Raw genomic sequence first — 12,795 nt, 5'->3', positions numbered from 1 at the left:
TAAATTTATTTGTCAATTTTTAAAATGTGTAAATGGGGGCTAAATTTCTAACTGTCTATGCGCTCTGTAGCTGCAAGACGTCCTGTAATCTAGCTCCTATTTGTTATAATTTTTTATTGATCTTAATTGAAAACGAGGAACTAGAATCCCAACCGTCCATGCGCTCTGTAGCTGCAAGACGTACTGGGATATTTATTAATTGTACAGCGCCCTTGAGGTGATTTTCACAAAAATGGCGCTATATAAATTATCCAACAATATATATATATATATACTTTCTATCTATAAAGTATGTTAACCTCGTGGTGTAATGGTTCAAAAAATAAAAAATACACAGTAAAATAATTAGATTCAAATATAATGACATGTGATGCAATGTCGGAACAGCTGTTCCAATACATGAAGGTGCTGGATATGAGACAACTGTACCTAGACGAAGAAGCACTTACACACTTCTGGTCGAACAATAAGGAGACGTCTCAGCAGAATGTCCGTACGAGGTTTTCCCAGAGCATGAATTATGTCATACCCAAAACCCGTACGACTTTTGCTCATACACATCTCTCATTTATCGCACCGAGAGTGTTTTGGATGAACGTATTAAGCTCTCAAGGACAAAAATATTTTCAAGAAAGTTAAGGACTGGATTTTCCTTAGTGGGAGGGATTTGAGTAGGAAACTCCTTGATGATTTCCCAAATGCTTGAGTTTTTTGTTTACCATATTGATGTGCCATATGTATGTTTTTTTAAATATTGGTACCTGAAGTGAAAGCCTTATTATTATACCTTGATGTAACAAAAAGGATCAAGATATTTTAAGGCTATAAATCCAATCCAGTGTTTTTATTAAAATTATGATTATTTTCTATCAGATGGTTTGCGAATTCACAAAAAATATTATTTGGGCACCTTAATTATTCTTTTCGTCATCATTATCATTCCCTTCCCGCACCTCATGGTGCAAAGGGCACTGCATTGGTACACCTGAGCGTATCTTGATCATTTTTTGTTAAATGAAGCTAAGATTATCAGTCTTACGGTACAGATATCAGTCCAGGGATTATGAAATATTATAGTGTAAAAAATAGCTTTTGAATAAATATTTCAAATCAACCATGTCGGGAATCGAACCCGAGACCTCTCGTATGGTAAGCAAACGAGCTGACCATTACACCATGAGGCCGAAAAAGATATGTGTTTTTTTACTCTTATATTAAAGTTTTGATTTTCCAATGTACATTGAATCAGAATTATTACAATTTAATTGGCATAATATGCTAGATTTTTTATATTTGGGTACTTATTCGTTGTGTGTGAAAAGGCATTATTTCATATGAATATTTTTTAGCCTTTTCCTTTGCGGCACACTCTGAGACTTATTACGGCACACAGTTTGGCAGAAACTTGTCTAGACGAACGACTATTATAGAGATATAGCGTGAAAGCGTACAATATATTATATTTAAAAGTTTGTTTACCATCCACAAATCAAAATAAAATGTATCAAATTATTTAAAAACCACGAATTTTTTCTCTCAAAATAAACCCTTGAACCGATACAAAATGCGGGTGCGACTTTTAGAAATGGCATTTGAGTCAGATTGATGGCTAAATCGTCAAAAAAGTATTTACCATAAGTGATAAACCGCCTTTAAAATAAATCGGCGGGATAAAGTCAAGGGATATGGTGGAAAAAATCGAAGGATGATGGCTTAGAATTTGCGTAGCGGATTACAAAGAGAGAAATAAATAATTCCGAGAGGATTGAAAGGCAGAAATTGTATTTTGAATAATTTAAATCTCTGCATTCATATTTTACATTACGTTTCGTTTGGTTAGGGTTGAAATTTAAAGGTCTTGTAAGCCTTGCTTTGTACAATTTCGTATTGCGTAAAGGAGCTTTTAATTTCGGTTTCATTCTTTATTTATTTTACCACACGAAAACGTGAAAAGATAAGGCTTTCAAAATTACATAAAATATTTTGACATTTTATATCCATTGTTATATTATGAACAAAATTAAAAAAAACAAATTCTTATCATAACAATTCAGCACCTAAAATATCTCTCCGAAATATGTTTCGCATTTTGTACTTCATACACTCCGGAACATCCAGGGTGCGAAACGTATTTATATTATTGTGATCTTACAGGGGATCGAATCTAGAACCTCTATAACTCTTGTGTGGCTGGGGTGTAACACTAGTCTATAAAGGATTCAATACTTTATATACTTTGTATCTTATATTTATTTTATTTATAAAGTTGTCTTTTTAGTTGTCTTTAAATATAAATTTTTACAACGGATTTGGAAAGTGAAATTTGAATAAATATGTTAGATTTTTTAAAATTCATTCAAAGATTTACTATTTTTTTAATCCTTACTATGCGAAGAATAATTAAACAAATGAAAGTGATGCCAAAACCGCCATATATCGATTTTATTGTATAAGAAAGAAAACGGGAATAGAACTTATAACAAGAAAGACAGAGACGCTATTCCGAGGCCGGTGTTTTAATGTGATAGAGACAAAAACAAAATAAAAAAATCGTTCAATCAGTCGGCTATTGACAGTAAGCGGATGTGCACGTTAGTTACATGCTATATTATGTATGATTTTTAGTTAATTTGTTTCACACATCGATAGAGTTTTTATTTCTTTAAATTCACAAAAATCTTCAAAAGAGTAAAAGTAAGATTTTGAGAAATATGGATGTGCAAACATAATAAAAAAGTTAATTTCACACAGTATATAAAGTGATCACTTTAAATAGCCAACGATATATCATAATCTCAGTAAATACTTAGTGTTTCGTATTTCCTTCTTAAAAATGTAAATTTTTTCATTGTTTTTGATGATATAAATATATTATTATTATTTAATTCATTAATTTCATACTCGTCTCTGATGCAAAAAGGGAAAACGCTGGAGTAAGAAAGGGTAAAATATTTCGTTTTTACATACTGTGTGAAAAAACTACCTCGAGTTACTCTATGGTAACCTCAGGTTACGAAATTTACCTCTGGTAACCCGAGGTCAAGCAATTATCACCAGATAATCACTGTATTTTTTCATCTAATTAAAATTATACATCTGTCTTGCTTAGTGATCTTATAAGATAGCAACAAGCATAGTGCGAAGAAACTTAGAATATGCATCACAAATATGAAATCCTATGTACAATGTGCAGATATCACGCATTGAAAATATTTTTTAAAAATTCATAAAATTCATGTGTTCCCGGTTGAAACTTGAGTTTAAATCTAATCAGTATATTCATATATGTAAAAAACATCATCTATTGCCTCTGCAAAAACGTCGTGAAATAGCGGATATAATTTATTTACTAAAAATTGCCTCTGGTTCAATCGACTGTCCTGAACTACTATGCAAACTTTCTATCAATGTTCCTTCCAAAGTTCTAAGAAATTACCTTCTTCTTCACATATCTCTTGTCTCATCTAATTATAGGCAAAATTCATATTTATGGCAAATTTTAATAATTTCAATTTAATAAATAAATCATTAAACATATATTCATTTGCAAATAATCTTAATGACGCACGGCGTTTGCTTTTAAAATAAGTCGTAGTATTTTTGCTTTTCATTTGGATTTACATTAAATTACTATTTATTTTATGTTCGAGAATCTTTTTTAACTTACTGTGATGCCACTTGTGAAAACCTGTAATAGGGTAATTTGTTATTTGTTTTGTCATATATAAGATAATTGTAGCTGTTGGTTATCCAAATAAATAAAATAAAAAAATAAATAAAAAAAATACTTTAAGACAATTTTTCTCTACCTACTAAAACCGTTTTGTTTTATACAATTACAAGTACATGGACATATTTTAGGTAATAGTGCATAATCTTATAATTTTATACAAAAAATTAAAACAAAAATTTTCTAAAAAAAATAACACTATTTTATGAAAAAAAGTAAGGAAAGCTGATAAGGAAAGAAAAAGGAGAAAATTACCACTTAAACATTTAGATAGTGACATTTCAATCATGTATTAAATGTAAATAAAAATGGGGAGTCTCCAACATTAGTCTCTAACGTCTCTAACATCTCTAGCATATACTTCGAAGGGTTATATCTTAAGTCTAGGTTTCTATAAGTTATCTAACCCTTTGTCATCCCTCGGGCAAAGGTCGAGTCGTGCCAAAAACTTAGACCCTCGATTCGCAATCTATCGATACAAAGTAAAGGGGTTTATTTAAAAATTATACTTTTCAATCCAAAAGAATCCCAGTGGATTGAATAAAAATATTATCTTAGTTCCTTTTTATTTTTAAATCAAAGATTTTTTGAGAAACTGTGTTATTTATTTGATTTCACGCTGGTTTCCTTATTAAATATAAAGAAAATATAGATAAACCGCATTAAGAAATTGGTTTTTTCACGGTGAAGTATAAATAGTATGTAGCTTTGGATTTTTTTTTGAAATAATTATGGGTTAATCTAATGGAGGGTTAATTTTTTCAATAACTTTGAGGCGTTTTGTAATCATTGGGAGTCAAGAGTATATCAGAGGCGATGAAAAAAATGAAACAAATATTCACACGAAATAGCTTAAACAGTTTCACAAAAAAACTGTTATTTCAAAAGGGGTTTTAAAAAAATATACAAAATAATTTTTAAATTCTAAAAATAACAGTTGAAACAGTTTTAAGAGGAGTATGAATCTGCCCCAGTTAAAACGATAAACTAGTCAGGGAACTTGAAACGGTTTTTGCTTAACAGTTAAGAGTAGCGTGGCTTGTAACAAGTAACTGTTTAAGTTATTTTTGTGAAACTGTCCCAACAGTTAGTTGTGATAGATGTTTTGTCCACGCAGCTCCTAACTGTTATTTAGAAACAGTTACCTATAACAACTTTTAAAAAAACATAAACTGTTACTGCTACTCCTTTTAAATAACCGAAACGCCCATTTCTAGTGTATTCTCTTATACAATGTGTCATTTTACAACAACGTTTAGTGCTAAGCGTTTATGTGCAAGCGAAATTTTAAATAAAAGGATCAAAACATTTATATTAAATATTACGCAACAGTCGGCTATCGCCGACCATTACATGATATGTAATTCAACCCATTGGGCCTATAATCGGCAATTCAAGCCTGGTTTTATTGGCCCTGCGGGCCTCGGTCGATCAATTAAGATCTCGGGCAAAAAACTAAAAAAACTAAAAACAGTGAAATTTCACCCTTTTGAGCCTAACAATTCATTTTTTGTTGTTCGGAGCAATTTTAATGTAATGAAGAAAAATTTGTCAATCAACCATACCAAAACAACACAAAAATTATAGATATAATACACTGAATAGCCCGGCGGCCTCCATGGTGTAGTGTAGTGTTTAAGATGGTTGACTCACACACCAAAGTTTCCGTGTTCAATTTCCGGTGAGAACACAAGAATTAAATCTGATTTTTCTCATAACTGGGTATACTATGCTGTAATTTACCTCAGTAATTGGGCTTCAAGGCCTGTTGGCCAAGTCGCAGCTACGCCTCCCCCACATTTGAATAATGCAATCGAATAATGCATCCACGTGCGTATTCTGTTAAATTAATCCGAAAATCTCTAACAGAATGAAACGATAGTGAGAGACTAATCAAAAGTTTTTTAGTACTCACGTAAACTTTGGATGCAAATGCTTAATTTATTTAAAACATTTAAGTTTGTAAGTGAAAATTCTTGATGGAAGTTCATTGTAATTTATTATATAAATAAAAGACAAGTGATATTTTAATCCACAAATTTGGAATATCCAGTTACCGGTTTTATCGCTTTCGCGACATAATCGAGACGGGTATCTTTATTAAGAAGTTTAATGTATTTATACAAAACAAAGGTAAGGATGAATAATTCAAAATCATATAAAAGTAAATTAAATAAAGTTATTTTTATCTTAAGTATCATTATCGAAAAAAAATCGGGTTAATTAATGAGTTGATATAATGCTATTTTAATGAGTTTAAGTAAATTATATTTAGTGTCCCACCCTTCGTGAGTGTGATTTTTGTCAATAATGATTTCTAAAAAACAAAGGGTAAAAAGTCATTAGTAAAAATATATTACAATGGGTAAAGTAATGGAGAATGCACGTGTGTTGTCTGTTCATTAAGTAGTTCTACGTCAGGTTTATTTCAATTAATCTAATTATCTGTCCTAACCTTTGTTTTTTATAAATACATTGAACTCCTTAATAAAGATACCAGTCTCGAAGATGTCACGAAAGCGATAAAACCGGTCACTGGACATTCCAGATTTGTAGATAAATGTATGACTCGTCTTTTATTTATAAAATGAAATTTTAAAAAAAGCTTTATTTTTTGTTTTGATTTAAATAATAGATATTAACAACTGAATATAATTATAAAAATAAATTAAGGAATAACCAGCCAACCCTCTATTTTGAGGCTTGTCAGCAGGTGGGATAGAGGGAACATAGGTAACGGAAAATACGTCACAACACCCAGACCAATTCAGAAAAAAATCTTTCTTGGATTTTTTTTTTGCAACTGGCGGGAATCGAACCAACGACGCCAGTTTCACAGTTGGCCGTCTAACCAACTGCGCCACGGCGCCTGTCTAGTACATAGTAGTATAATTACGTAAATTCTTACAATGTTCCCTAAAACTTAGCCAATTAATGTGTTACAGTACACAAGAAGTTTGAAGTAAGGCCATGTGGAGTTTGGGTTATTTCCCCAAATTGATGTTTTGGAAATAACAGATTTTGTTGTTTCGTGGTCCTAGTTTATATCTTGTTTATTAGTTAACTCGGGAAAACTAACCCCTTTTCTTTTATGTGCTTCCAGGCAAATAAAAAATACATTTCTTTATGTGAAATAGAACCAGAACCCTGACAGAGTGTATTCGACTCGACGGCTGTCAGATAAAAATCCAGAAAAAAAAATCAAGGAGAGATAAATCAGCATTTTAGTTTATAGCTGGCATTTTTACAAACGATTTTTGAGGTCTTTGGTTCTATTCTTGGTAAGGTAAATATTAAGTTTTTAAATTTTTTTTTTATTAATATCCCTACAGAGATTAGGTAACATATACCTACTCCCCCTTGGGAGAAGTCCAGATTTGTGTATGTACAAAATACACGTACCAAAAATAATGTTGTAAATATTAAGTGTTGATTTTAACGGTTTTTTACACTGAAAAACTTTATTGTTCCTAGACTGGCACCAGGACCTCAATCACATCGGAAAAGGTAACGAAATTATCTTTGACGGTCTAAAAAGTAAAACTTAAAAATAAAAAACATATAAATACGCCCAGAAGGCTTTTACATGACAGGTATAAAATTACAATTCTAGAGTTTCATTGTAAAAGTCAATATCGAGGCTTTACTGACATAATTCATTATGTCATTAAAGCAAGTTCCGAGATAATCGCATTTAAAGCTTTTTTTTATTCTTTCAACGAATTTTTCCTCCCGTAATTTTCTTGTATTTTTTTAAAGCTTTGAAATTACCTTTATTGTAGATCTGTCACTACAGCCTTGGTATGTAGGTCAAATAAATATGTATCGAATAAATATAAATGTATTTTTAAGGTATCAATTTCATTATGCTTTATATACGAGTATGCCATAGTGATTTTTTTTCATCTATAGATATATTTTACATGCCCTTTAATTTTTTTAAATATAAATTAAGACTCCTTATTTCTGGCTGCGGTACGATCCCACTTACTATTTCATGATGCTCACACTTACACACATCAGAACACTTACTCCTACACGTATACACATAAACGCACATCTACACTTACTCTCATACAAATACACATTAACACACTATTTTATTGTAACACAGTTTAATAATATTTATGATTCTTATTCAGAAACTTTTCTGGTCTGTCTTTAAACTGTATTTTTTTAAATGTTATTTTATCATTGTCAACTGTTTGGTTTCTTTAAAATAAATAAATTTATAATACTCCTGTGTGGATTGTGTTTATTGTACGTAATTAAATATTTTCAAAGCGTTTAAGGCAAAACAATAAAGTAAACAATAGGTATTATTTAAGTGTACGTAAGTAAAACACAAAGTCAGTGATTTTTACGAAATTCGAATATATGTATGTATGTATGTTGTGCACGAAAATGTATATATATTTGTATGAAAATGCACAAACAGAAAACATAATTTTATTTTTTAGACAAATCTAAGCAAAATGTTAACTTCCTATTGTAATGCGAGCCCTGAGGAAAAGGACTAATCATATATATATTCTATGTTCGGCTTAAAACAGCTACGCAGTTTTCATACAAAAAACTGTAATAATCACTTTCTAAAATTTGATGATGTCAAATAGTCATAAAAAGGTATGACACATCGTACATTCAGAGTTTGTACGAGGTTTCATTGAATATTAGATCTGGCTGTCATAAAAATCATTTTATCTGGTCGTACATATTGAAATAATTTATTTTTTTTATAAAAAAACAAAAACTTGCATTTTTTATCATTTGCTACAGTAAAAAACATTAAACTATTGTGTAAATTTGATTATTCACTCTTTTCACAAAAGTGCCATTATCTCAATTTTACTTTTCTATGGCTGGCTGCTGGATGCTTAAAATATGCCGCATTTAGTTTACTATTGCAGTGCTTAATGCACCACTGGGCGTGGAAAGGGTAATAACTATTTTTTATTATATTTTTGTTCATAGTTTTAATTTAAAAAAATAAAAGGTTCCATATGAAATTATCAACACACAATGATAAGGTTGATCCGAAATGATTTGCCGAAAACAGATCGGTTATTATGTCAGAGTCATCGCACCGGAAATGTCAAGTGGATATGTTTGCCGCATACCTCCGCCATAATAACTCGAGCTTCGTTTGTCAGTTGACCGCGTTTTAATCTGTCACTGGCATTGCTTCCACTTAACAAACAATTTTAATGTTATCTGGTGAGTCAGCAATGGTGCATACGCAGCATGGGCTAATCGTCAAAATAGGCGATTATGCACAGCTTACTATTATATTTGAATTTCGATAATAATGTTTTATATTAAATACGTGCATGGGAAAAAAAATAAAATTATTTGTATTTATTATAAATCACCACCACCGTTAATATGATCCTACAAAAAATATCTATGAAGTGCGCCCAGCGCCCAACCCGTTCTCAGTGAACGATGAAACAAAACTAAAACAAGCTTCCAGATTACATGTATTATTTAAAGATTCTCTATTTAAAAACTAGTAATTCGAACACAATTTTCTTAAGGACTATTTTTCTTTGATATGATACCGTTGACATATTATGTATCACATAGGACATGTGGCGTTCGCAGTGGCCGTTTTTGGCATTATTTATTTAAAAAGGAATCAGTCGGTGCTCAATGTCTTTTAATTTTATTTATTTAAAACTTCAAGTGCTAAGATTAAGTACTTTGGAGGACTAATTGGTAAAATAAATATCTTCCAGCCAACCAAAAAAAGACTAGTCAAAAAAAGAGTTGGTTGGAATATGGTAATAAAAAACCATAAATGTATATAAAAAATACATACATAAAATAAAAATAACCTAATCAAATGATTGATTTGGTGTATATTTTGTAGAACTCCGTATTTAAACTAAAATTATTTGAATTCAAACACTGATTTGAGTCTACTGAACACTTTATTTTATTTTTATATTCGTTTGAAAATGCCTTAACAAGGCGAAACAATTGTCACGAAATTTGTTGAACGAAACTGTTCCCGGCACTTACCCTCCTTTCAATATCTTTTTCGGTCTTTCCATCCCTAGTAAACATACTTACTAGATACACAAATTCTTCTACCTGATTCAGAATATCTCCGTTCACACTTATCTCACATTTAGTTATATTTTCATCCCTTTCAAAAACCATCACTTTCGATTTATAGACATTCATAAGTAAACAGATTTTTTGCATACATTGTAGACTTTTGTTACCAAGAATTGCAGGTCTTCTTTGCTGCTAGCAAGAAGCACGGCACCATCAGCTTACAGAAGACAGTTAACAGTTATACCACTCATTTTTGGTCCCATTCTTAAATCTTTCAGTTCTTTCATACATAAAATAATGAATAATAAAATTATGAACGAAGGAAAACGTTAGTCCATATCCTTTTCATTTTATTTCTGGATTGACACATTTATTATTACGTAGATCGAAAAACCAAATGAACACATGCCAATTTTTTCAAACACGTTTCGGTTCCCCGAACACGTTCGGCTGAACAAGGGCTGCTATTCCAAGGAGCCCTTGTACAGCTCCGAGGTATCAAAGAAATAACGAACACTACTTGTTTTCATTTAGAAGAAAGTACAACACTACAATCCGCTGATCTAACAAGTATTATTTAAAAACTCTTAATTTACTCTTAGTTTTAACCATAAGTATAGAGGAATAGTCCAGAAACCGCATACGCGCATCAAATAGAAGGCGCCTAAATTGATCTTAAAATAGTAGTTTTACGTTTCGACCCTTAAGTTATTTTGTAGAAGTCGCTCAGTACGCAACTCCCGATTTGAATTCAACTATGCCGTGTTGTGTGGTTTTAGAGTGTAGAAATACTGCTGGGATCTTTAAGAAACAGAGTGGGATAATATTTCATATGTAATTAGCAAATGTATGTGTAAGCAGCAAATGCATTACTTAAAAATTGAATTATTTTTTCATCTATCAGACTGTCGAAGAAAACAAAATGGACACTTCGTTAGTGTTGCCAGGGTAGACATTTTTTTTACCATACTTTTCAAATCTAATTAGAGAACTAATGAAAATTTGACCTCGGATTAAACATCGCCGTGGTGAACATTTGACCGATATTATCTTTAAAACATCAAATATTATTTAACATGATATAAAAATATCGGTTTTATTTGAAATAAAATTCGTTTTATATTTCATGTAAAAACATCGAAATAATGACGGAGGGAATCAAGTGCTCTAAAAATAATCGAACTGCCAAAATGTGGATGCCATTTAACGCGGGATCGCGGATTGCAACCTAGCGGACAAATCGCTCCTTTAAAAATAAACCGAATTAACTCAAAAAATAGGTAAAACGAGATTTTACAATAAAACGAATTAAACGCGTGAAAAGAATAAGTACAGTTCAACAGGCTCCTTATTTAAAGCTATACAAGCGAGATAGAAGATCGTCCATCTCTTTTTGATTTACTCGGCCGCTTCCTTCGGGATTCACATCACGCGACGAATCAGTGTTACGCCGACAGTGTTCAAAGTGAATCCTTGTTCCCGTGGACGAATATCTATTATTTCATTTTATGATTAAAAGGTAAGGAAATATTTCATAATTATTTTAATTGTAAATCGTGTTTTTGAGACTTGTTCCTCTTTATTTTTTTAAATCGTATAAATAATATTGAACTACTTAGACTTAACTCATTTTTTTATTACAAACTACGATAGATTTGAAACACTAATCAGACTTGTTGCATTTTATTTCTAAAAGAAGTACAATTAGTTTGAGTCATTATAGTTTACATCGGTTTATTGTTAAAAATAATAATAAAAAATAGTTTGATTATCATTTCATGCAGTTTATTTTAAAAAGTGATGTGAATGTTCTTTAGCATAATTTAATTTGTTTCTGTTTTAGATAAAAATGTCATTGCGAATCCGAAAAATTATGGGCTTAGTCCAATCATCCGAAATTTCTGAAAGGGAAAAAGTCTCTAATTCAACGCCTGGAGAAACCTTATCGAATATTGATAACGACGCAGTAAGTAATTAAATACCTACGTTTTTTTTTCATTTAAAGCGTGCTACTCACACACCTGCCGCAGGGACAATCTGGCTCGTTACACGTAGCCCTTCCAGTAAGTTATTGTCCCCACCGGTAGGACTAAGTAAAATTTAATGTAAGTTTAGTCCTACCGGTAGGGACAACAGTCCCTGCGGCAGGTGTGTGAGTAGCTCGCTTAACATGGGCACAATGTATAAAAATTTATTATTTTTTCAGCTGCCTAAAAGTAAAAATGTGAACCTGTGCGACAGTGGATCTTCGTTGATTATAAATAATTTAACAATAAATGAAAGTCATTCAAACGATACAGAAGTAAGGTTTTACTTATTGCGAAATCTGATATTTTTGTGTTCACTTATTGTATTATATTATTACCAATACTAAATACCTAACTATTTTCGGGTCGTGTGTCTGGGAATATTTGAAAGGCATTAGTTCTGATGGAGAAGCTGCGAAAAACATAATATTCTACTCCGACAATTGCTGTGGACAGAACAAGAATAAGTTCATTGCAACCTTATATATGTATGCTGTGTATTATTTAAACATAAACAGTATAACTCATAAATTTTTAACTAGGGGCCACACCCAAAATGAGGCCGATAGTGTACACAGTCTTATAGAAAAAGAGGTCAAGAAAAATCTCAAGTCTGGCCCTATTTACACTCCAGACCAGTATATTGCCTTAATCAAAAACGCAAAAAAGAGTAGTCCAGCTATAAGTGTTCATGAAATGAGTTTCAACTCATTCTCAAATTTAAAAGAGTTACAAGAGGAGTGGGGGTATAATTTCAGTACCAACACAAATAGTCAAAATGTTATGTGGAATGAAATCAAACATTTAAAAATTGCTAAAAGCGATCCATTTACATTTTGTTACAAAACGTCTTATTATGACAGTGAGTATAAAGAAGTGAACGTTAGAAATAAACGAAAGAAAATGATACCTCTCGAAGAAATAACGATTAAACAAGTATATTCTAAAAAACAGGAACTAAGCGCAAATAAAAAG

This window comes from Micrasema longulum, unplaced genomic scaffold (assembly GCF_059751315.1).
Source record: "Micrasema longulum isolate JH-2025_06_02 unplaced genomic scaffold, ASM5975131v1 h1tg000369l, whole genome shotgun sequence".
Taxonomy (NCBI): Eukaryota; Metazoa; Arthropoda; class Insecta; order Trichoptera; family Brachycentridae; genus Micrasema; species Micrasema longulum.
The sequence above is the reverse complement of the archived record's forward strand: the minus strand, read 5'-3'. Positions refer to the sequence as shown.